Genomic DNA, 21563 nt, shown 5'->3' on the forward strand with positions numbered 1-21563 from the left:
TTCTTGAGAGTTCTTCCTACTGGCTAGGACACCCTCACTTTATCACCATAGTTAACATGATGCTGTGATATTGGGTTTGAGCTCTATACCGTAAAGCAATAGTATCAAACTCAAACACATACAGAGTCACTGCGCCATACACAAGGACCCTCCTGGCAACATATTGAATTAGATAGATACATGTTAACATTATCTATGTTTTATGGTATTTTTACTTATTTTGCTACTTTCCAATTACATTTTAATCTGGTTAGGGCCACACTGGCAATGTTGTTGCCCATGGTATGTGTGATTGATACCTCTGTAGTAAGGCAGCTCCATGTGACTATTACATAATTACTTTTCCCAATGATGACATGATTCCATTATGGTTCAACAAGATACAATAGTAGTCTCTGGTGTGACTTGTTATTGATTTATTGATAACTACAATAGGGAACTCAGTTATTTAAACCTCTTGTAGTTTGAAGATGGTTCATCTTATTATAGAAATTATTTTAAAAATACTCTACCATTCCCTGGAATTGGATGAAGGATGAATGCAGAGCCTTATCAATTACATCAATAGCTCTGTCTGCATCAACAGTTATGAGTCCAAGATAATAAAAATAACTCCTGCTGCTTTAGGATTTACAAGCCCTTGCTCCACAATAACCCTGTGAGTTATATACTAGAAATATTATTATTTCTATTTTATGAATGAAGAAATTAAGGGTTGGAGAGGTTAACAGAGTTTGTAGGTAGAAGGGATAGCCCTTGACCCTATGTCTCCTGGCTCTAGGACCAAAAATAATTTTCGTTAATGTTCTTAGTTTAAAGAAAAGCCACTATGTATGTGTAGGTATATAGAAATTATATATATATATATATATTTACATAGTTGCTGTTTCCCCACAGCTCTTCCCTTTGTTATACACATAATTTAAATTTCCTTTACAAAAAGGAAGTAAAATTAAGCAAAAAAAAAAATTTCACCACCTTGGCCATGCCTAGCAATGTATGCCTCATTCCATATTTACAATCTCCTTGACAAAAGGCAGGAAATGTGTATTACTGCTAGCCATATAAAGTAGGACTGGTGTTCTTTCCACTGTACAACAGAGGTTTCTGCCAAATGAAGGTGTTAAATTCAGTGAAGGGTGAGGATAAATGATGAAAATTAGCTACATTCCCAACTGTTATCATGTCGACTTATCTCATTCAAAACTGTGCACCTATGAAGGACCTAAAATACAACATAAGCAAGGATGTGAGGCTCTGTATATTTTGACATCTCTGGTTTCAGGCCCATAGAAAAACTGTGGTTGGAAAAGAGAGATTTCGTTAATCATCTAAATAAGGCGCTGGATACATCAATTACTCAATCAACAAGCATTTATTAGGCACATTATGTGTCTGAAGTTCTGTGCTAGGTGCAGGAATACAAAGACAAAAAAAAAATATTTTCTGCCCTCAAGGAATTTATTCCATTCTATCAACAGAGATAAATATATACATGTAAATATATGCAGATGATTTTACACACATAATTCATGTCACATGCCTTGGGAGAGTGGTAAGAGAGAAAAAGAAAATTCAGAACTCGAAAGATTTTCAAAGTGAATGTTAAAATAATTTCATTTAAAAATTAATTTAAAATTAAAATTTTAATTTAAAAAATAAGTATATGTAGTATATATGCAAAATAAATACAAGGTTGTTTGGGGAGGTAGGGGACTAGAAGGATTTGGGTTTTTTTTTTTTGGTGCACACAAATAGGGGATTCTAAAAAGCAGAGATGATGAGATGTTCCAGGCACGGGTAGTAACCAGAGGAAAGATACCCAGAGGGAAGATGGACAGTAATGTGTGGGGACCTCCATGGAGGTGGCTTGCTGAGAGATCTGAAGGAAGAAAACTCTGCAAATAAATGTTAAAAACCACTGCTGATTCATGCTAGCATTGCAAGTAATTTGGAATGAGTCATTCAATCTTGCTTCTAATGAAAAATTTCTGAAAATTTGAAAGCAGTTATATACTTTGCAAAAAATAAAAGCTTCCTTATAAACTCCTTAGTTGCATTTTGCAAACAGCTGGTTTCTTTCTACCTATGCTAAAGGTATGGCATAAGAGGATTAACTCTCTTTTGGATGTAATATTAACCCTTTCAGTGCAATTTGATATGGCAATTTTTTTTCTTTTCAGATTGTTTACTATGCATATATATATGAATGCTATTCATTGTTTTCAAAGCTACCTTGCTTTTTTGTACTTCCTCTTAATTTAACTTTTTGTTCTCTGCTTTGCTCTTTTTATTTTTTGTCTCCCTCTCCACCCTGCCCTAGAGGAGGCTGCAATTACACACACACACACACACACACACACACACACACACACACACACATAAAACCATACTATACATCTATTTATCAGTTCCTTCTCTGGAGGTGGATATATTCTTTCTTCATAGGTCCTTTGTAGTTGGTTTAAGTATTTATAATATTCAATATTAATTAGTCATTTCAAGTTGTTCTTAGGAGAATATTTCTGTTACTACTTACAATATTCTCTTGGTATTGTTCATTCCACTTTTCATTATTTCATGAAAGTCTTTCTATTTTTTTTTTCTAAAATCAAGTAGCTCATCATTTCTTATAGCTCAGTAGTATTCCATCATATGGCAATTTCTAAATGGAATTTACTTTAATTATTAGTTTATAATAGGAAATGGTGGTTGAGATGGTTGAGGTGGTGAAATAGGAGAATTTGTTGCAGTTGAAATTTCTGTGAAAAGGTGGAAGACGTTACACTCTGTTATTCCAAAATGATTCAAAAGACCATTTGTGGACAATAAACAGTTTGAAATGTCACTATAGGAATAGGATGGTCCAGAAAGAACAAAGAACATAATGTAGACTCTTGATCTTCTTCATGGCTCTCAATGAGTAAAACTATACTACTAAAGAAATAATCAAGTAGCAGCAGCTAGATGGCAAAGTGAATAGAGCACTGCCCCTGGAGTCAGAAGGACCTGAGTTCAAATCCAGCCTCAGACACTAAACACATTTACTAGCTGTATGACCGTGGGCAAGTCACTTAACCCCAATTGCCTTGCCTTTCACCCTCCAAAAAAAGAAAGAAATAATCAAGTAATTCATGCAACCTTAGAATATGCTAGTTCTGGACCCTCTTATCTCTCAGCATACACAGAGCATAATTAGGAGTCAATGTGTTTGCTGCAGATTACTTAAATCAGTTGACTACAGTTACTTTGGACTCAGTTTAAAGAATATGGATAAGGGAAACTGAAGAGTGGACTCAAAGTCTGGGATGACAGTAAGGTCAAAGCTTCCTCAACTAAGGCAGTCCCATTCTGCTGACCAGTTAGATATGAATACTGTCATCACTTCTCGATTCTTCTGTAGCTTGGAGTTATGAGTTGTCTTTCTAGACCTCCCAGGTACAATGATAAGGGTATATAAGAAATAAGAATAAAAACAGTGAGACTAAGGAAGTCTAGCTGAGAGAACTTTCATTCTATTTTTTTAAAGTTTTACTGCTGCTTTAATTTTTTATATCATAGCTTATTATTGCTATAACTATCCCCACCCTGCCAAATTTTTTCCTAATAACAAAGAAAAACAGTTAAGCAAAATTGACTGATAAAATGACCATCATTGACAGGTTGTGAACCATTCCACATGTGTGATTATTTACCTCTCAGCTTAGAGGAAGAAAGTATATCATCATGTCTTCTCTAGAGCTACAATGGGTTATGATATTCAATTACAGCTGTCTATTGCATGTTTTTAGTTACATTAGGTATAGGAATTGGACCACTTATTTCATTAGTTTGAGGAGATCCTAGGTGACAACACTCCCTCTTACCAGAGCAGACTGGCCCCTTTTTTTGTAACTTTTGTTTTTAGAGAGTCGTCTATATTACTCAGAGATTAAATGACTTGTCCAGAGTTATGCAGCCATTTTGAATCATCAAAGGTAGGACTGGAACCCAGCTTCATTATTGAAAGATTTCATCACTTCTAAAAAAAATATTTACTACTGTTTTCAAGTTCATTTTAGTGATTGGATTTTTAAAATTCAAAAGGCTCTTTGTTTTCCCTATTGTCTGGAAGCATTTGTTTTCATGATGAGTTACCACATTTTTATTTAAAATTGGACCATATGTTGCAGTTGCTGTTAGGAAATCTGTATCTTTCTTGATTGCCAGGTATAAAACAAGCAAAGAAGCTTGTACAATGACTAAGAATGACTAAAATAAACTAATTAAGGGTTCTGGCTTACTATGGTTGGTGTGGCAGTTGCTTGCTATTTCAGTGGAAAAAATTAAGGGCTTTCGTGGAATCGAGTTGGTGGCTTCATTCATTTTCCTTTGGTTGTTTTCTTTAAGAAGCAATTTTGTAGCATCCAAAAGGCTCTTCACAGTATTCAACTGGGAAAGGTTAATAGGATTTTCAAGAGGGCGTTGGCGTGTCTGAACTGAGCACCTTAGGCTAACATCTGTACCAGTGGTTCTTACACTATATTCCAAGGACCCTTGGGCGTCTTCAGGATCCTTTCAGGGAGTCTGTGAAGTCAAAATTATTTTCATAATACTATGAAAGTATTTAGATTTCTAATATGATAAATATTGATAGATATAAATTCACATGAAGAAAGCTGGGGTGTCCTCATTCATTTTTAAGAGTTTAAAGGGCACCAGAGATCTAAAAAAAAAAAAAAAGAATTTGAGAACTGCTGGCTTCCATATTGGACATGAAGAGACTAAAATGTGCTGATAATCTATAGTAGACTGCCCAACTCTTCCTCATGCCTCATTGTGGAATAATATTAAAATACTACAAAAGTAAGTAAGCAGCTTAAAGTTCCACTAGTCTATTATTCTGGGAAAGGACCAGAGCTTTCCTTTCTAGATTCAATCTTTTACTCTTTGTCTACAGCTAATTTGCATGCTTGAAAAGATTGATTCACATCTTCATTAAAAAAAAATATGCAAACAAAAAAAGGACAAGTTTCCATGTTTTAACAGGTTATTCTTTCAGGAAGCTTTTTTTAACTTTTACATTTTTTACTGTCTCTACTCTTTGTGCCATTGTCCTAATTCTTTTTGCGGGGGGAGTTGTTTTTTGTATTTTTTTACTTTTTAGAGGGCAATTGGGGTTAAATGACTTGCCCAAGGTCACAGGGCTAGGTTTTGTCTTAAGTGTCTGAGGCCTGATTTGAATTCACGTCCTCCTGATTTCAGGGCCGATGCTCTATTCACTGTGCTACCTAGCCACCCCTCAATTTGTCTTTTGTTACCACATGGAAATCTGTGCAATTCTTTAAGGTATTTTTAATAAACCAATCTGTGAAGAAAACCAATCTTTTTTTTTTCTTCCTCAGATGTTTCCAGGTGTTCCCTCCACCATATGGCCCTCACAAACTATATACTTCTCACCCCAGAGAGAAGAGTCATTGCCCCATTTTGGGTACACCTCAGTACTAAACTGTCAGTAAGAACTTACAGTTTGTATTTGAGTTCAGGAACAAATTTCCATTTCGATATTTATTCTGGGGGCAGGATGCTCCATCCTATCAGTTTTCCACCAAAGTTTTCTGGAAAAGGATGACTATTACAGATTTCTGCTTTTATTTGCACAGAAAATCTGTTGTATTCTCCTTTGGTCTATATCTATGATCCCTGACTTGGGTAACTTTAGCTTGAATCAAACTACAGGTCATCCTCACTCACCTCACTTATGTAATCATTTGCTAGCTCTTATAATTTCTTTCTCTGTGACATCTATCCCATACAGGAAGAGGCAAGTGACTGCACAGTGTATAGAGTGCTAGGCTTGGAGTCAGGAAGTCCTTCATTCAAATTCAACCTCAGATACTTGCTACCACTGTTGGCCTCAGTTTCTTCAGCTGCAAAATGAAGTTGATACCATTGCACCTACCTTATAGGGTTGTTTTAAGAATTAAATGAGATAATATTTGTGTGTGTGTTTTTTTTTACTTTTTGGAGGGGAAATGTAGGGCAATTGGGGTTAAGTGACTTGCCCAAGGTCACACTAGTCACTAGTTTTTGTGTTAAGTGTCTGAGGCCAGATTTGAACTACAGTCCTCTTGACTCCAGGGCTGGTGCTCTATTCAATGCACCACCTAGCTGCCCCTATTGTGGGTTTTTTTTAATGCTAAACAGTGCCTGGCAATAACAGACTTTACATAAATATTTATTCCCTTCCCTTCCCAAAGAGATGCTTCTATCCACACTCACAGAACCACCAGCTCAATTTAGGCCCATGCACATTTTTCCTACTACAGTAGGCATCTATTTGTGTCCCATGCTGCAATTGTCTCTGATCCATCCTCCACATAGATGCTTGTGCGATTTTCCTAAGGCATGGTTCTGTCCATATCACCCTTCCCCACACTGCCCACCTGCCCACTCAACTCAATAAACTTAATAGCCTCCTATTGCCTTCAGGATAAAATAAAAACTCCTAACTTTTGCATTTAAAGTTCTTCACAGCTGGTTCCCTTCCTATCTTTCCAATCTTATAGAGCATTATTCCTCTCCATGTACTCTATAGTCCAGCTGTTGTTGCTGCTGTTGCTGTTGTTCAGTCCTGTCCAACTCCTCATGAACCCATTTGGGGTTTTCTTGGCAAAGATATTAGAGTGGTTTTGCCATTTCCTTCTCCAGCTTATTTTACAGGTGAGGAAACTGAGGGGAAAAGAGATCAGTGACCTGGCCAGGGTCACACAGCTGGTAAGTTTCTGAGGCCAGATTTGAACTCGGGAAGATTCAGCACTTGAGTCACCTAGAATCCATTCTTCCTTTAAGACTGTTAGAAACACAACTGATACCAAAATCTGGGTATCAAAAGAAGGAGAAATTCAGAGGAATTGAACACTCCTGTCCAGAAGTGGACTCTGCCCTTCTTTTGAAAGGAGGATACAAAAGCCAAGCAAATTTTATGCCATTAGTTTCTGCTGACACTTCCTTGGTTCTCTTCAGGGATTCAGTTTTCCCATACATCCCTCCCATTATCATATATTATTGCTAGTAAGGCTCTAATTCTATGCTGGACATGTCAGATAATAAACATGAGGTTTATTAAGCAAGCTCAGTAGTAACTTATTAAGCATGCACAGTAGTAACTCTAGAATACCCAGTCATTGACTCCTCACTGGTTTAGACCAAATCTTATCTTGGCCTGAGAATCCTGAGGCCGCTGTCTGCTTTATGATTGGTTGGGTCCATCTACTGTCTGCTAACTTTATTTTAGTAATGTCTAGCAGTTCTATGGAAACCCAACTCCTACTTTCTCACAATTTATTACCAGTAGTCTTTACTTTAGTAGATTTTAGCAGTTCTGAGGAAACTTTAACCCTTTACTATCTCTCACAGACTCAGTTCAAACCCCATTTTCTTCGGGAAATTTTCCTTTGCCTACACCATCTCCCCCACTCCACTAGCTCTTAGTTCCTTCATCTCCAAGGCCTTTTATTTTCATATATACTTCCTACAGTAGAATGTAAATTCCTTGAGGCTAAGGACTATTTTTAGTTTTTCTTCTACCCTTGGTACTTAACACAGTGCCTTTCACATAGTAGGCACTTAATATAAATGCTTATAGGTGGATTGATTGTGAATGTACCATCTCTTAGGAGTACATTCCACCCCTCCCCTCTGAATATTTGACTAATATATAGTTTCATGTGACCTTCTTTAACAGCATACATTTTCAAGAGATTTTTTCTGAAAGCTCTAAACCACTTCATTCATTTGCAAAGTCATTTTTACTAGTCAATTTCACAGAACTGGTTAGTCTATCCCCAAACTTGAGAAAACTGACTTCACAAATTATCACCAGATTGAACACTTTGTGCCTGCAAATCCAAGCTTAGTAGGCTATCTTCTTCTCAGGTTGTTTTAAATTCAATAATCTTGATTCAGCAAGCATTTACTAAATGTGTACTCTTCATAAAATGGTAGCAGTACCTATTAGACAGGATTATTGTGGGATATGGTACTTTGTAAGCCTTTAAGCACTATAAAAATACAAGCTTGCTATTATTTATATTTCCAGATAAATGAACATTCTGAATATCATTTTGATTGGTATAGCTTGTATTAATTGAAACAACTGCTGTTGCTGATCCTAGATTAATGGAAGTTCAATATTCTTAGTAATGATTGCAAAAACAGAGTAAAATGCTTTGAAGAGAGATTAAGTATATGGACGAATATAAATACTTCTTGATAGACTGAAAACCAAAATAGATTAAAGTTCAAATGCTTATTAAGACAAATGAAAAAAATATTATATTTTACTAAATTGGATAAAAACTGATAAAAAATATTTAATAGATTGAATCTCAGTGAGTGGAAGCATTACCAGCTATATTTTAGAGATACTGAAGAACACTAAAGTTGCTGTCAGAAGATCTGAGTTTGATTTCTAGTTCTTGCTGTTTACTGTTCTGAGACTTGCCCAGGGTCACATAGCTATAAAGCATCTGAGGTTGGATTTGAACTCAGGTCTTCCTGACTCCAGGTCCAGCACTCTATCCACCATGCCACTTAACTGCCCTACTGTCTTAATTATCTCATTTGTAAATTGAGGATACTTGTTCTGATACTAGCCTATTTCAAAGAGTTGTGAGGAAAATATTCTGTAAAACTTCAATGGAAATATAAGCAGATATGCAATTGGTGGATTTTTAAAGGCAATTCATAGACAATTCAGAGCAATGTGTGGATTGAAGGTATTTTCCTTATATTTTCTATAGTGAAAAGTCCCAAATGTCTCTAAATTTTTTATTTGTTTTTAGGTTTCTAAGTCTTTATAAATCCTGTATTTTTTATCCACAGAATAAAAAAGATATAAATGACTTATACATGAATTCTTGTCATGTTAATAATATGTATGTTTTTCTAAGATTCGCTGCAAAAACAAATCTTACTTATGTCATTGTATTAATTTTAGGCTGCCATAAAAATTTATTTAGAAATTGAATTGTGGGTTGTCCTCCATTCTCAAAGAGGATCATGACATCAGGAACATGGTGGCATGCCTTGGAAGTGATACATCTTTTCAGTGCCTCTGGCATATGCCATTGAATGGGCTGGACAATTATTTCATGAGCTCAATTGAAATTATTGGTAAGCAGAGCTCCCACTTTGAAGAAACTCACTAGACTTGGGGAGGGGTATGTAAAACACAAATCCAGGGAACTATAACTGATAACATTATATGATAGGGAACTAGAGAGATGCCAATCAAAATGATCTGTGGCGCACTCTGTTTGCTATTATTCAGTAATAGCTGTGATTGAACAGATGGTACCTCAGTCGTGGTGAAAGTCTATTGTCAGTAACTGACAAATGAATTAGTAGTGCACATACCCTCTCACCTTTCTGCCTTTCATGGCTTCTTTGCCAGTAACAGCTAAAAAAGTATAGCCCTCAAGGGATTGTAATAAACTATCCCATGAAGGGAAATCTATTCAGAGAAGCCTTTGTTCTCAGCCATGCTTCCCCTCTAGGTCAGAAGGGCAGTCAACCTTATGTCTCCTAAGTTTCATCAAGGACAGTTTAGTGGGGAAGCAGGAATTTATCTGGAAGCAGAAGGTTTCAGTTCATTGCTCACTTGTTCCAAAAAACTTCTCATTTACCCAAGGCCACATATAGGACTATAGCTCTATACCAGTGAAGTCTGATGATTTCCTGACTTTGATGAAATGTCTGCATTATAAATTTTGTCTCAAAGATCATTTTAACAAATTCCCAGTGCCTAGTGCAGTGCCTGACACATAACAATTGCCCATTTTCATGGGTAATTAAAAGTGATTATACCAAGAAACCAATATTTTGGGGGTCCAGTTATTACTTTTTATGTACTAGATATTGAATTATTATATGGATCTTGTATATATTATCAGCAAATGACCATCGACAAACTTTTTTCCAATGATAATTCCTAAAGATTTTCAAGCTGAGAAACTGTTTTACATTACAAGATTAAATTAAGTAACCAGAAAATCATGATAATCCTGGAACAACAATGCTTTCCTGTGGGGGTTTTCATCTGTGATCAGGCACCAAGATATCTTTACTTCTTTAGGTATCTGAAATACCCCTTCAAAATTTTGGTAAATATTTTATAATGTACAAAAGAAAAGTATTCTTCTCCTTTAATTGGTTTTTAAAAAGTGTTTAGATAAATTAATAGCTTCCTCCTGCTACTAAGGAAGAAAAAAAAATTGGTATTTTTTGAACATCATCTTGATGGTGGGAATTTTAGTAGATAATTAATAAAGGTTTACAGGAACAAATATGAGACTGAAGAAAGCTAGCAGGGGGAAGCTACTACCACACAAGTTTAGTAATTCAGAATGAAATTATCATTTTAATGAGGCATTAAATTACCTCTTCTGCTGTTGAGGAAATAAACCATAGCTCACATCAGATTCCTTCATAGCTGTTAAAACTCAACATTGCCAAGACAGAAGCAGGGTATCATTTGTCTTTGATATAAGAACTTGTTCACACATATTTCAAGGGGAAATTCAATAGGTTTCAAGTGTTTAAAACTAGTGATAAGGCTAACTGAAAGCAGAGTCTGATTGTCTTTAGTAGTAGCAATATTGGCTGGAGGAAGAGAAGAGAATCTTTGTGATGTTTAGTTCACCTTTTTGTGAATTCTAAAGGAATTCTCTTTGACTTCCATTCTATTTGCCCATGAACTTATCTTTAATTTAGTAATCATTAAGCTTATCACAAAATCATTCTGCTATCATTTAACAGTTTAAAAGTCACACATTTGATAAGCATCTAAGTAATGTTTAAAAAGTTAAAGAAATCTAAGAATCAAAAATAAATCTGAGATCTATAACACCATCATAAAATAATCCTCAATCTGTAATGCTCAAAACTTATTCAAACCATTTATTCATCCCCCACCCAGTCTAAAATAAATATTACTTCAAGATCCCTTCACTTTGCAAGCTTTGTCCTAGGAGATTATTTGAAAATTTTTTTAAAAGACCTCAATATTATTATTTTTTTGTTGTTGCTAAAAGTATCTACATGAACTCACACACATGACCCACCCATAGAAAATTTCAGTAGACAAATACAACTTATTGACCAAGGCAGTGTGCATGATAGAGGAAGCTGGGGGCAAGAGGACTTGAAAGAGATGATTTGAAATGTGGTGAGAAAATAGGGAAAAAGTCATTTGGTTGAAGAAGTTGGTGTCTTTTCTCTCTTGGATTGTGGTAGTCAGTTTGTGACTCTTGAGGCAAACTCCTTAACCACTTCTGGTGCTATATGGACTGTCCTAGGAGGTCTTTTCATTAGTCAGTGTCTTGTTTGAATTACTGTAATTTACTTCAGTGTTCAAGATGCTACTGATGCATGAATTTCTACCTACAGAAGTTAAAGATAAGTGATAGACCTAGCCCGTGCCTTTACAAATTATTGTAGTTTGAACTGCTGATGCAGCCTCGGCTTTTGGAAATTTTTTTTCCTAAGTAGAAGAAATATTTGCATCAAGGGATAGTTTATTATCAAATTTTTGCTTATTAAAAGTTAGAAACTTTCTTTGAAGTATAGTCACTTGTAGCTTTGTAGTTTGCTTTTATCTTTTAATGATATAATAGTGATATTTACCATGTAATTGCATACAGAGAATATTTGATGTTGAATATTGGGTAATATGCAAGAGGAGAGGAGAGGAGAAGAGAGGAAAGGAAAGGAGAGAAGAGAGAAAGGGAAAGGAAGGGAAGGGGAAAGCAAAAGGAAGGGGGAAGGAGAAATGAGAAAGGAGAGGAGAGGAGAGGAGAGGAGAGGAGAGGAGAGGAAAGGAGAGGAAAGGAAAGGAAAGGAAAGGAAAGGAAAGGAAAGGAAGAAGGGAGGGCAGAGGATGGGAGGGAGGGAAGAATAAGTATTTATGAAATTGAGGGGGTGGAGTCAAGATGACAGAGTAAAGGCCTCAGAGACTCACCTGAGTTGTCCCCCAACCCCCTCCAAACACCTTTCAAAAATGAATCTAAACAAATTCTAGAATAGTAGAAACCACAAAAAGATGGAGTGAAACAGATTTCCAGTCCAATACAACTTGGAAGATCAGCAGCAAAGGTCTGTTGCACCTGGGTGAGAGTGGAATGCAGTAGAGCATGGGCTGTGCTAGCACAGATTAGGACCCAGTAAACCTAGAGCAGGCCTCAGGGCAACTGAATCAGTGGCAGCAGTGGTGGCTTTCAGACCTCTCAGCCCACAGATGCTAAAGACAACTTAGAAGATCAGCAGGAAAAGTCTGTCATGCCTGAGCAAGAGTAGAGCACAGTCCATGCAAGCTGAGCCAGCATAGCCTCTGCCACAGCAAACCAGAAGCAGACCTTGGGAGCTACTGATTCAGCAGTGGCAGCGGCAGTGGCTGCAGCAGTGGCAGCGGCAGTGGCAGCGGCAGTGGCTGCAGCAGTGGCAGCGGCAGTGGCTGCTTCCAGAGCTCTCAGCCCACAGATGATAAGGAAGTCAAACTCACATCTGGATTGCAATTGTGGGCAGCAGACCCAGGGTGAGGAGGAGCACTAGCATAGCAGAGCTTCAGCAGAAGTGGAGGAGGGACCCTGCTCACAGTTCCAGGCCAGAAAGGAGTGCGTGTGGTCATTCCTAGAGTGGGCACAGGCCAGGAGGGTTGTAAGCACCTCTCCTTAAAGTGCACCACCTTACAGGTCCCTAGAAGTATCTCTGAAAACAGCTGCACAAAACCCCTGAAGCCTGGAACAATTCCCCTTCCACCCTGGAAGCAGAGCCTACTATAACAGAGCTAAATAGGCTGGGAAAGTAAACAAACAAGGAGAAAAAAACCTCTGACTATATAAGTTACTATAGTGACAAGGAAAATCAAAAGACACTCAGAAGAAGACAACAAAGTCAAAGCTCCTATATACAAAGCCTGTAAGAAAAATATGAATTGGTCTTAGGCCATGGAAGATCTCAAAAAGGATTTTGAAAATCAAATAAAAGAGGTAGAGGAAATATTGGAAAGAGAAATAAGAGTGATGCAGGAAAATAAAGAAAAATAAGTCAACAGCTTGGTAAAGGAGACACAAAACAAAACTGAAGAAAATAGCACCTTTAAAAATAGACCGACTAGCCATGTGACCTTGGGCAAATCACTTAACCCCAATTGCCCTTCCTTCCCCCCTCCAAAATAAAGCAAAAAAAAAAAAAATAGACTTGACCAAATTGTAAAAGAAGGCCAAAAAGTCAATGAGGAGAAGAATGCCTAAAAAAATTAAATTGGCCAAATGGAAAAGGAAGTACAAAATCTCACTGAAGAAAATAATTCCTTAAAAATCAGAATGGAACAAATGGAAGCTAATGACTTTATGAGAAATCAAGAAACAATAAAAAAACCAAAATAATTAAAAACAGAAGACAATGTGAAATAGCTCACTGGAAAAACAACTGACTTGAAAAATAGGTTCATGAGAGATAATTTAAGAATTATTGGACTACCTAAAAGCCATGATCAAAAAAGGGGCCTAGACATCATCTTTCAAGAAATTATCGAGTGAAACTGCCTTGATATTCTAGAACTAGAGGTAAAATAGAAATTGAAAGAATACACCAATAACCTCCTGAAAGAAATACCAAAAGGAAAATTCCAAGAAATGTTTTTACCAAGTTTCAGAGCTCCCAGGTCAAGGAAAAAATATTACAAGTGGCCAGAAAGAAACAATTCAAGTATTGTGGAGCCACAGACAAGATAACACAAGATTTAGCAGCTTCTACAATAAAGGTTGAGAGGGCTTGGAATATGATATTCCAGAGATAGGATTACAATCAAGAATCATCTGCCCAGCAAAACTGAGTATAATCTTTCTGGGGGAGAGAGGGATTGGCATTCAATGAGATATAGAACTTTCAAGCATTCTTTATGGAAAGACCAGAACTGAACAGAAAATTTGGCTTTTAGATACAAGACTCAAGAGAAGCATAAAACGGTAAACAGGAAAGGGAAATCATAAGGGAGTTAAATAATGTTAAACTATTTATATTCCTACACAGGAAGATGGTACTTGAAACTCATAAGACTACCTTAGGGTAGTTAGAAGGAGTATATATAGATAGAAGGCACATGTTTGAGCTGACTATGAAGGGTTGGTGCCTAAAAAATAAAATTAAGTGATAAGAGGAATGTACTGGGAGAAAGAGAAAGGGAGAAGGAGAATGAGGTAAATTACCTCACATACAAGAGACAAGAAAAAGTATTTGTAGTGGAGGGAAGAGGGGGGAGGTAAGGGGAAGTTAGTGAATCTTAGTATAATCAGAATTGACTCAAAGAGGGAATAATATACTCTTGCAGTTGGATATAGAAGTCTATCTTACACTACAGGAATGTAGGAGGGGAAGGGAATGAGTGTAGAGAGTGTGACAGAAGGGAGGGGAGATGGTGGGAAGGGGTAGTCAGAAGCAAAACACTTTTGAGGAGGGACAAGCTGAAAGGAGAGATAGATTAGAATAAAAAGGGGGGGAACAGGATAGAGGGAAATACAGTTAGCAATAGTAAGTATGAAATAAAATTTGAAGCAAGTTTCTCCGATAAAAGCCTCATTTCTCAAACATATAAGGAACTGAGTTAAATTTATAAAAATTAGAGACATTCCCCAATTGATAAATGATCAAAAGATATGATCAGTTTTCAGATGAAGTAATCAAAGCTATCTATAGCCATATGAAAAATGCTCTAAATCACTATTGATTGGAGAAATGAAAATTAAAACACTTCTGAGGTGCTACCTTATACCTATTAGATTGGTTAACAGGATGAAAGAGGTAAATGACAAATTTTGGAGGGGATGTGGGAAAAATGAGATAGTAATGCACTGTTGGTGGAATTGTGAACTGATTCAACCATTTTGTACAGCAATTTGGAATTATGCCCAAAGGGCTATAAAACCATACCCTTTGACCTAGCAATACCAATTCTAGGTCTGTATCCCAAAGAGATAAAAAACAAAAAGGAAAAGGACCTATATGTGCAAAAATATTTATAGCAACTCTTTTCTGGGAGCAAAGAATTAGAAATTGTGAGTGGATGCCCATCAACTAGGGAATGACTGAATAAGTTGTGGTATGTGATTATGATGGAATGCTATAAGAAATACTATAAGTACTATAAGAATTCATGAGCAGGATGATCTCAGACAAACCTAGAAAGATTTGCTTGGGCTTATTCAAAGTGAAATGTATTGTGTGCAAAGTAGCAGCAATATTGAAAGATGATCAGCTGTGAATGACTTAGCTATTTTCAGTAATACAGCGATCCAAGACAACTCTGTGGAACTTATGATGAAAAATGCTATCCATCCCTAGAGAAAGAACTGATGGTGTCTGAATATAGATTGAGGCATACTTTTTATAACTTTATTTTTCTTAAGATTTTTTTATGTTTTCTTTCATAACATCACTATTGCGAATTTGTTCTGCATGACTACACATGTATAACCTATATCAAATTGCTCATCTTCTCAATGGAGGGTGGGGTGGAGAGGGAAGAAGGGAGAAAATTTGGAACTCGAAGTTTTAAAAATGAATGTCAAAAATTATTTTTACATCTAACTGGGAAAAAAATTGTTTCATAAGCAGAATCAGGGTCAAAACTAGAAATTCACAACATTTGAGAGGGGAACTTGAAGGAGGCAAACTCTAGATTTTGATTGTGCTTGAATAGGTCAGATTGTCAGAGTTTTGCAATATATCTGCTTCCTTTGTAAGCCGATGTATTTTATTTTATGCATTTAAAGGCATTGTTCTGAGGAGACAATACACTACTCTTTTCCTCCCTAGAAGTCATATACTAAAAAGATTAGGATTGACATATACTAAAGATATTAAAAACCTCTCTTCTGGAAAATGTACAAGAGGTCTAGCTGGGCAGGACTTTCTATCGTACCATACCATGCTATTCTGTACCATGCCATACTATACTGTGCCATACTGTGCCATATCATACCATACCATACCGTACCATACCATAGTATCAAATGATTCTATGAAGCTCAGCTGGGTTCTGAAATCTCTCAATGCTGTAGATTTCCCTGTGTCAGCCATGCCTTAAGTTTCCAGGAGTCCACTAGGGGGCAGGCATCTCAAATGTCTTCCATGGATCTTCTCTGAGGAAAACATTCACCAAAGTAGTCCAGGATAAGAAGACCTTGGAGAAATTGCATTCTGATTTAGTGAGGGCAAGAGGGTGTCTGTCTTACAATGATGATATTATGGATTCACTGAATCACAAAATATCACCAAGGGAAAAAAAATGCTGGAAACTGCTTAAGTGGCTACTGATTCCTACCAGCAAGCTTTCTTAGTCTCATGATATGTGCCAAATTCTATCATATATGCATAGCATAGTTGGTAATTTCCTTGTACAGAAATACAAGACTAGCCTTTCCTATGAGAACATATAATAAACACTTGCTATTATTTTTAGGATCAATGAGAAATAGTACCCTATTTCTCCAAATCTCTCTCTTACTGGCTTCTTATAGTTAAATTCCACATTTTTTTTGTAATTTATTGAAATATGCCTGGGAGGGAGAAAACTTTGAGTCTAATTAGTCATCTCTACTTGTGTAGAAATTAATTTATCAGTTCCTTTTCGGAAAGCAGCTTTGATTGAAGTGGTAAACAGGAGCCTTTAGGACATCGAATACCCCAGTAAAGGAAGAGATAAAGGAATAGAACCTCAGTTCCTTGAGGGTGGTGACTGGTTTTTTTTTGTTGTTTTTCTCTGTAAATCCAGCATTTGACAGAGTACCTGGCACATGTGCTTAATAAAAGCTTGTTAACTGACTGATAATGGAGGGGTAAAAAAGGCAATATAAGGGAATTCTGGAGACTAGCTCCCTTAACAACAATTTCATTAACTGTTTTCTATACAAAATACATTGTAGTTTGTATGTAGGTGAATTATCTCCAATATTGCCAATTATCGCCAATATCGCCAAAGTAATGCTATGTGATAAACTATGTGTACCTTGTTCTTCCATGGGAGTGTGGAATGGATTGGGGAGCTGGGGTAATAATTTATAAATGAGATAATATATGTAAAATACTTTTAAACCTTCAAATGCTATAATAGTAATGAACAGAAAATAATGATGATGTTTCTCTTCTTGATCTGTATGCATTTCTTTCTATCTTGGCTACCAGAATTGGCAGAGAAAAGCAGCAAAAGCCAATAGAGGAGTAATTTATATTGCCTTGTAGTCAAAGGTCATGGGGTTGAATCCCAGTTTTTTTTATACTTATGTGATAATGAACCTTGGTTAATATTCCATGTAATGGAAACACTCTCAGTTTGAATGCAATTTCTTTAAAGAATAGGAATCTCTGGATTTTAGAACTAGAAAAGAATAAACTAATTTGATAGATGACCCTTTCACTTCAATCCCAAAATCATAGAGTTGGAACTTGCCCAAGGTGACCCAAGTACTAAGTGGCAGATTTGGAATTTGAACCCAAGACTTTTGACTCCAAGTTCAGTGCTCTTTCTACTAAATTATGACTTCTGGGCAACTGGACAACTCATGGTACACTGTGAATTACCTAGGGCAAAATTAAAAAAAAAAACAAATTTTTGATGTGCAATAAACCTCATAACTTTTTACATCTTCAAGAAATTTTTAATATGTAATAGTGATTCCTCTTACTGAAATCATTTGTTTTTCTTGATTTGACATTTAGTTCCTAAGATTTTGACATATATTCTTTATCATAAAACCCCACTGTTATCATATTGTATGTTAAGTATACCTTTGAACAGTGCATTATTCTAAGTCTAGCCTTAATTGTAGTTCCTAGGTTTTTCATGTGGTTTAAATGTGCAACTAGGTGGTGAAATGGATAGAATGCCAAACCTGGGGTTAGGAAGACTCATCTTCCTGAGTTCAAATCTGGCCTTAGACACTTACTAGCTGTGTGATCCTGGGCAAATCGCTTAACCCAGTTTACCTCTATTTCTTCATCTGTAAAATGAGTTGGAAAAGGAAACAGCAAACCATTATAGTATCTTTGCCAAGAAAACCCAAAATCAGGTCATGAAGAGTCTAACACAGCTGACAAATGAACAAAAATCAGGTTAATTCTCAGGCCACTGAAAAATGTTTATCTCCATCTCTTGCTTAACCATCCATGAACTGTGGCATAGCTCAAGGCTGTGTTATAGTCTTCCAACTCCTCCAGATCATGCTCTCTAAGTGTAGGTTTCACTTAGGGTTCTGTCCTGGGCCCTCCTCTCCTCTCCTCTCCTCTCCTCTCCTCTCCTCTGCTCTTCTCCTCTCCCCTCCCTTCCCCTTTCTCTACAGATCCCATGAATTTGATTACTGTTTTATGCTGATGATTCTCAAATTTAATTTTCACATCCAAAGTTTCTGTTAACCTCCAATGTAATATTTCCAACCATCTTTCAGACATCTCATACTGGATGTCTACATTATATTTTCCCCAACCTCCCAGTCCCTTAGCATCAAAACTTAAGAGTCATCCTGGGCTCCTCACTATCTCCCCTACCCACTCCTCATAGTCAATTTTGTCAAGGTCCCATTGATTCATCTTTGACCTGTTGTCTTCTCCTCTCTGATACTGGACCACTCAGTGCAGGTCCTCATAACCTCACAACTGGATTACTGCAATAGCCTGCTCATGGGTCTACCTGCCTTATCTCTCTGCCAACTCCAATCCATCTTCCATTCAGCCACTAAAGTGATTTTCTGGAAGTCCAGGTCTAGTCATGGCACACATCCTCTCCCACCCCCACTCCCATTCAATAAAATCCCTTGGATCCCTATTGCTACTAGGATCAAATACAAAATGCTTTGTTTGGCATTCAAAGCCTATATAACCTAACACCCTCCTATCTTTCCAGTCTTCTTACACTTTACTGTCCAACATAAACACTTTGATATGACACTGCCTTCCTGGCTGTTCCATGAACAAAGGCACTCTATTTCTTAGTTCCAGGCATTTTCTCTGCCTGTCTTCCATTCCTGGAAAGTTCATTCTATGCTCTAACTGCTGGCACATTTAGCTTCCCTTAAATTAATTAAAAATCCCACCTTCTATAGGAAGCCTTTCCCAATTTCTCTGAATTCTAATGGCTTCCCTTAGTTAATTATTTCCTATTTATCCTGAATATAGATTGATTTGCATATATTTGTCTGCATGCTATCTCCCCCATTAGATTGAAAACTCCTTGAGGACAGGAACAACCTATTTCCTCTTTTTTGTATCCTCAGTGTTTGGTAAAGTGCCTAGCATATAGTAGGTGCTTAAAAAATGGTTATTAATGGATTCCACCTCCAGTTTGGAATTTCAGTAATTCTAGAACAATTCTACTTTCTCTGTTTTTCAATATGTTTTTCAGAGTTCAACATTACAGAAATGATAAGAGTGCTTGTGGAGGTAAAAAACAACTCTCCCCAAAATGTTTTGAGTTGATATCTTACAAATGAATGACAATACCTAGATCTTATAGGTTGATTTGGACTTCTTTTGAAAATTATTTTGGGTGGAGTCAAGATGGTGGAGTAGAAACAGGTCCTCTGAGTGACTCTGGCTTCCACCTACAACAATCAATGTAAAAAGGGGACTCTGAACAAACTTTGGAGCTGCAGAAACGACAAAATGACATAGAGAAGCTAAACTCCCACTGAGGACAGCCTGGCAGGCTGGGAGGAATCGGCCAGCACAATGCTCTGGGAGCCGAGCCCAGGACCTCGAGAGTCTGAGGTTTTAGCCCCAGGGTGGGTCTGACCAGCCACCAGCCGGAGGGACTCCAGATCAGTGGCAGCAGTGGAGATCCAGAATTATCAACACATAGATGTGAAGGACAAAGTGAGAGGTCAGTGCAGTGTGGACTTTGGGACCCAGTAAGTGGGAGTGCGTGGCCTTTGCCCCCAGGGTGAGAAGCCCCTGAGACCTGGCACAGCCAGCCAGAACCACGTGGCAGCTTCAGCTCCTGGCCTGCAGGGTGTAGGGGAACCAAGCACCAGTCTGAGGGGTAATCACTCTTGCCTCAAACTTCTTGGATATGGATTGCAGTCTAGGGTGGAGGTCCTGGGGTGTGTGTCCAGCTTGACAGAGCATGTGGAGACCTCAGAGAGGTGACCCATCTAATACCTCCGGCAGCTGAGAAAACCCCAGCATTTGGGACAAAAACTCCCCTGTCTGGTACCAGAGTCCTATTATGGCAAAAAGCCCAAAAGTCAAGTAATTGTGTGGCAAAATGACCAAGGAAAGGAAACAAAGCAAACAGAAGATTCCAACAATACACTCCTATTTTGGGGACAAAAAGGAGCAAAGCATGGAACAAGAGGAAGACAGTGAAGTCAGAACTCCTGCACCAAAAGCTTCAAAAGAAAATACAAGCTGGTTACAGGCCATAGAGGACCTTAAGAAGCAGGTAAGATAAATGGAGGAAAAATTGGGAAGAGAAATGACAAAAATGCAAGAAAATTATGAAATGAGAGTCAACAGCCTGACTGAGGAAAATAATACCTTAAAAAATAGACTAACTCAAATGGCAAAAGAGTCTCAAAAAGGCAATGAGGAGAAGAATGCCTTAAAAATCGAAATCTGCCAGATGGAAAAAGAATCTCAAAAGCTCACTGAGGAGAATCATTGCTTCAGAATAAGATTGGAGCAAATGGAAGCTAATGACTTTATGAGAAATCAAGATGCTGTTAAACAGATCCAAACAAATGAAAAAATAGAAGACAATGTGAAATATCTCATTGAATCCCCTTCCATCACCCCCCTCTCTTCCCCTTTCCCTCTACTCTCCTGTGGGGTGAGATACCCTATTTAGTGTGTATGTCATTCCCTCCCTAAGCCAAATTCAATGAGAATAAGGTTGACTCATTCCCTTTTGCCTTCCTGTTCTTCCCCTCCATTGTAACCATTTCCCCTTACCTTTTCTATCTCCTCTCATTATATTCTTCTGTCACCCCTTAATTTCACCTTTTAAGTATCATCCCTTCCTATTCAATTGGTCCTGTGCCCTTTATGTATACCTGTACACATCTATACATACATTCACATATGTATTCATACACCCATATACCCTCCTATATAGACATACACACACACACATTTCTATACCCTTCAACTATTGTCATACTGAGAAAAGTTTTATAAGTTACAATTATCATTTTTCAATGTAGGGATGCAAATAGTTCAACTTTGATAAGTTCCTTATGATTTCTTTTCCCTGTTTACCTTCTCATGCTTCTCTTGATTCTTGTAACTGAATGTCAAATTTTCTATTCAACTCTGGTTTTTTCACCAAGAATGCTTGAAAGTCCTCTGTTTCATTGAATGACCATATTTTCACCTGAAACATGATACTCAGTTTTGCTGGGTAGGTGATTCTTGGTTTTAATCTCATCTCCATTGACCTCCAGAATATCATATTCCAAGGCCTTCGATCTCTCAATGTAGAAGCTGCCAGATCCTGTGTTATCCTCATTGCATTTCCACATTATTCAAATTGT

The sequence above is a fragment of the Petaurus breviceps genome, unplaced genomic scaffold (assembly GCF_028583685.1).
Source record: "Petaurus breviceps papuanus isolate PSGF00001 unplaced genomic scaffold, PetGlider_PUasm1.0 90903, whole genome shotgun sequence".
Classification (NCBI taxonomy): domain Eukaryota; kingdom Metazoa; phylum Chordata; class Mammalia; order Diprotodontia; family Petauridae; genus Petaurus; species Petaurus breviceps.